The sequence below is a fragment of the Solanum pennellii genome, chromosome 11 (genome assembly GCF_001406875.1).
Source record: "Solanum pennellii chromosome 11, SPENNV200".
In the NCBI taxonomy this organism is placed as follows: Eukaryota; Viridiplantae; Streptophyta; class Magnoliopsida; order Solanales; family Solanaceae; genus Solanum; species Solanum pennellii.
The window spans coordinates 26,780,333-26,786,288 of record NC_028647.1 but is presented as its reverse complement, the minus strand read 5'-3'; the positions used below and the strand labels follow the sequence as shown (position 1 = coordinate 26,786,288).

The window sequence follows — 5,956 nt, the reverse complement described above, 5'->3', positions numbered from 1 at the left end:
ACAACTCCAATTTCATCTTTACAAACAATCTAGTTGATATAGAAGGTTGATATAAAACGCACCTGTTTTCCAGATCTTACTAAATTGCATCCTTAATCTACTAGTAGTCTTCCATTTGTGGCCTTGAATATATTCCACTCATTTCTTCAATATTTTCTCTCACAATAATTCAATACTAGGATATTTAACATCATAGAGAAGACATTGCGACTAAATGACTATAGATTACCTGGACTACTAAATTTCATTGTTATCCATGTCTCCTATTGGAACAAATTATTTCCACAGAAGTTTTCATAAACTAGATCTTTCTTTGAAATTAAATTCTTCAAAAGATCCTTTAAAAGCTCTTGATTTGTCTACACTAAAAAATGTCCAAATTTTCAAATATTTCCATTTTAATACTCCAAATAAAAGGAAACAAATATGTAGATGACAAACAAACGTGAATGAAGGAGATGTACACTTGTCATTCCTGCGCAAGAATTAAATGTTGGGTGGAAAGACATTTCTAACAAGATATGTCTTTACCAGTTGAGAAAATACGTTCTTACTGCATCCTAGAAAAAAAAATTTAATCACTTCCTCGTGAAATGTTTTTAGCATGTCACTTCATATATATACATCTTTAGACTGCTCAAAGAAAACATTTGTAAATTTCATACTAAAGCAAGCACAATTTTAAAAAGTTCTCTTATCCATGCAGAGTTTTCACTCTAATGATAAAATGCAAGTATAGTCTACAGCTATCAAATTACATCGTCAGTCAATTAAAGCAGGATGTGAGGATAAAGAGGATCAAGTAAAAAAAGCTCAAGCTTTTATCTATATCAACATAGAGATGACTTAATTTATATCTACTTGGGATCAACAACACTAGTTATTACGAAATAATCAATACTAGCATGCATAGCCTAACTAGACGCACTCAAGGATACAACCGCTAAAGATTATAACAGCTTTGTGAAAAATGCTTGATATATTCTTGTTTCCTTGTTTCAAACTTCTTCTTTGCATTAGTTAGCAATGTTTTCTCTCTGTGTATAACCCACAGCTCTTACCCTTTCAAACTTCAGATCATTCATATGTGTCTCTATTAAAAATTATCATTCAGGTAGATACGACCTTTAAGAACTCTTTGGAAGTTTTATGTGTACTTCCCTTTACAAAAAATAAACAAGAGAAGGAAAATATCCAAATGATTTAGTGATGCAACACAAACACACAACAAACATCGAGTATAATTCCCCAAGTGGATCCGGGAGGCTGCACTGTACGCGACATGCACCTATCTTAGGAAGGTAGAGAGCGTAATGATTCAATGATGCAATCAACAAGAAAAATAAATGGTACATGCTTCCACTTCAAATAAATCAAATTTATAAACATATGAAATCAAATACATGTAATATATGTTTGGGTTTTAAAGAAACATAGGAATAGGAGTAAAAACAACTATTACGATATAATTAATTACAAGAAGTCATTCAGGTAAATCTAAAATGTGTCTTAGACTCGGAACGTAAGAAATCCTGAAGACACCGCCCTAATAAAATTGTATTATAGATTATCTTTCCTGATTAATGTGTTGCTGACTCATCCGCCCCCTCCCCATTTAGAATAATGGTTCATCAAAGATGCCAATAGTTTGTAAATCATTTGGAAATGAAAATGCATTACAAATAAGTTTACTTTTATGCACCATTCTGCACAAGTTCATTAAAGGTCAAGCAACATGGTCAAAAAATAACACCACCTTCCCAGTTAAGGCGCACAATTAGAGATCAAGTACGTTACTTCATACTCAAAAAGGAACAAGTTTATAGACAATCAATTGTTTAAAGTAGCATCACAAGCAAGTTGAACTACGGTGTAAGCAAAAGTTGGAAGGGGAAAGCATAGAAATGGTGGATTTTATAGGAAACTTGTAATTATGTATGTCTTTTGAGGATTTGCCCACCAACCTCTGAGATGTAAATTTCCAATTAATCATCCATTGGATGATTAATTGTTTGTGAATATGAAATTACCCTTATCTCATAAAAAAAGTTGAACTATGAAAGAACTAAAATATATGAACATAATAAACACACTATTTAAAACAAGCCTCTTTACCTTTTTCCGAGGGGAAATATACGAGCACTCTTTATGATCAAGTTGTCCAATGATATGGCTCCATTATCTATAAAAGGTAATTCCTGCGTCATGTCTACCTTTGATTTATATACTTGCAACCGTGAGAAGACTACATAGAAGAGGGTCTCTGTTAAACCATGACCAGTGCTTGTAACACAATATAAGTTCGCAGTGTCAATATTGATAATATTGATAGCAAATCAAAGAAAACAAGGATGAGTTTCCTCGCTGAGGTATCTTGGCTTCGTTGTGGAAAGCCTCCTCTGAGAGTCATCAACAATAAATTCACCAGTGTATGGTCTAAAATGATATCCAAAAATTAAAAAGGTAAGAGAGTAAAGAATTTTCTATAGAATATGAGATGTATTTGCAAGAAGAGATCATCATAACATCGAACATTAGGTTTTAAAGACAGATAACAAGATATAGGTTAATAAAAGGTCTCCTAATATAAGTTTCAATGCCATTAAGATCAGAACTTTTCTTCATAATGCGTCTTGCAAACAACTGCTAACATGGTTTCTAGCCCAAGATAATCTAAGAAACTCCTAGATTTAGAGATTAATATACAACTATCAGTCATAATGCAATGAATTTCTAATGTTTTTTTAAATTTAGAATGAACTTCCATCATCTATCTCTTCTTTGGAATTACATGGAACTAGCGCAAAACTCAACTCCCACAGTATATCTAATGAGCAGAATATTTCCCAAGCCTGTTTATGCAAAGCACAAATTCATTTGCCAACTAATTTAGGACCATTTAGTAAGACCTAAGAAAGTGAGAAAACGTTTAAACACTAGCTAACTTTCTACCCTAATTAGAGACCTTCAAACCCTAATCACCCTAAGTAGACCAATGACAAATTCAACTACCAGAACGTATCAAACTTTTTGTCTCAAGTCTTCACCATCATGCAACCACATATTTTGTCATCTCGATTGGGACACCGTGAACAAGTTCTATGATCTCTTGAACAGCGATTAGCATACAAAGTGTACTCATAAAAAGATCATTTATTTTTTCTTCTTTATCTATTTCCGTAAAAAAAAAACGCCAGCAACTATTGGATGCTTTGTGAAAATAATTGTCTGAGATTATTGTCGTCAACCTTGCCAAGATAAGAACCGATTTCTATCACGTCCTTCATATAAGGAATATGAATAATATTGAGTTCCCATATGAGTTGGCAGCTGTCAACTGTTCAATGTTACGATTTCTTCAATAGCCTCCAACTAATTCTGCCCATTAAAAGATTCCTTATTTTCAGAACCAATATGACATGCTGAAAAATCTCGCCAGAGCAATTACAATACTCCACTAGCACAAGGCATTAAAATTGATAAACAGTGAGAAGGCATATGACAAAAGCGAAATAAAAATGTTAAGGTGAATATTATATTCTACACAGAGTTCTTTTGAATTGGAAATACACACATTAAACCCATGAACAATTCATTAAGCTCAATGAAACAAGTTGATGGTTAATATTATGTGCAAAGGTAATTACGAAATCCATTCTTACTTGAAATGTGAAAGATGCTCATTGATATGAAAATCTTACAATGTTGGACTGTTTGCTACCCATAAAGACAAAATAAGAGCCTGTTTGGCTCAGCTTAAAAGCTGGTCAAACTGAGTTAAAAGCTGGTTTTTGACTTATTTAGCTGTTTGGCAATACTCAAAATAACTTATTTTAAGTTAAAAAAAATTATTTTAAGCCAAAAGTTAAAAGCTGGGGTAGGGGTGCTTTTTTTTTTTTTTGCTTATAAGCTATTTTAAGTTGACCACATTTTTATCTTTTTGCCCTTAATATTTTTATACAATCTCCAAATTACCCACATAACCCTAACATCTCTTTGTTCCATTTTTCCCTTTTCACGTTTGACATAGCAACTTCAGCACTTTTATCCAGACGCATAACTGCTTATTTTAAAAATAAGTTTCAGCACTTTCAAAAGTACTTTTTTAAAGCTGCTTTTATTAAGCCCATCCAAACGGACCCTAAAAACATTATATTCTGGTTACTAAAAGAACAAAATACCTACGGTACCTTTGAAAATTACATGTCATTATACAGCACATAAAAATAACTTGAAAGAAAGGAAACAATACTTTCTATATCCAAAATTGAATCATCCAACAATTTCTTCTTACCCTATAAGAATTTGACATTATCTTCATGATGTTTAATTTAATGACCAATCTCTTTCACTGCATCCTTACTTTTGTGTAGTATGTAAATGATGCAGTCATGAATATTAATCTATTTACTTCACAAAAATTATCATCCCGAATAATTGATGCTAATAGATATATCTATACCGATAACAAAAACTACTGTATATATATTACATCCATTAATTAAAAAATAAAATAGGCAGATATCTTTGAAAGTCATAACCACCTTGGATTCGCAGACAAAAGCCTCACTAATTCCATTTTGCATTATGTCCTGACTGCCAGAAAAATTAAAGGAATTCAACTGATCTCCTTTATTCAGCAATGGATCATTCATAAGTAGTTCCTTAAAACTGATTTGTAGCTTGAAAAGGAACATAAAAGTAGACATCATTAATAAAGGACTCAACAAGTGCCTATTATAAAGTCCTACAGTTCTCACCACATATACAGTGAAACAAGTGATACTAATAGTTTAATTTGGAGGAACATAAAATATACATTCTTTCTGAAAATACAAATGAAGGTTGAACATTCATATTTCCATAGTTAATAGGCATACAGATGGAAATTACCAGACCAGCATACCAGCATCTAACATGAAGACCATACCTAGTCTAGCAATATCAAGGGAAGTCAACTAAATACTTAGCAAACATCACCAACTCAACATATGTTGCGAACAAGATGACTATTCCATATCTTAAGAGTGGGCAAATAAATGGCTATACAACCAAATAAATAATGTAGGTCTAAATGGTAATCTCAGTTCTTGAATGTAGTCCTCATTATTTTCTCAACCACAAGATAAACCCATTTACATGCCATTTGAGGAGTAACCTTGTTTTACTTGTCATTACTAGACTTACTTAACAAATACTACTACATAAAGAACTTTATTAAATGCCTTCAATTATGTAATCAGATTCAAATTTATAAAAGAGCATGTTTTATCTTATCGATCAACATGATTTGCTTGAAACTTGAAAATGTTTCTCCTGTTAGTTATATCCATGTTGGCTCCCTCCTAATGTGTCTCCACATTCGATTTCACTTTAGACGGTGAACCACCTAATTTTAGTGTGGGGAAGACACTAGATTTCATGTTAACTCACATGATCTAGGTTAACTTTATCTAGTGAACCACCTGTTTTCATTGCCGGGAAGACACTGGATTTCATGTTTGCTCATATGATCTAAGTTTGTTAAATGCTAAAGACTTCTTAAAGAATTTAAGAAATAAATAAAGAAAAAAAAGTATGTCCAAAGTGAACATTATAGCAAAGAAGAAGATATGAAAGTTTAAAGTTAACTAAGTAAGCAAAATTATAAGTAAATCAAATCACCAGTATTTGATAAGAATTAAGTTTTAATAGTTAATAGCTTATGCAAATAAAGGGAGCAAAACATAATGGCTAATCAATTCCCCATATTCTTTAAATCATGCAAATGATCAAATAATGGGCATAACCAATAATCTTTATATTATGCAAATGATTAAATAATGGGCGTAGACAATAATCTTTATATTATACAATAAACCAAACAATGGGCATTGATAATAAAGACTGTCTTAGAAGACCCATGCCAATTTAACAAGAATGAAAAGAATAACTTCTAAGTAGGGTAGGCAAATCA

At 32.0% G+C, this 5,956-nt stretch overlaps 1 pseudogene; it reads right to left on the bottom strand.

Annotated features, from left to right (window-relative positions):
- Positions 1-943: 943 nt before the first annotated feature.
- On the bottom strand, positions 944-5,499 carry LOC107003775 (annotated as a pseudogene).
- Positions 5,500-5,956: the final 457 nt, after the last annotated feature.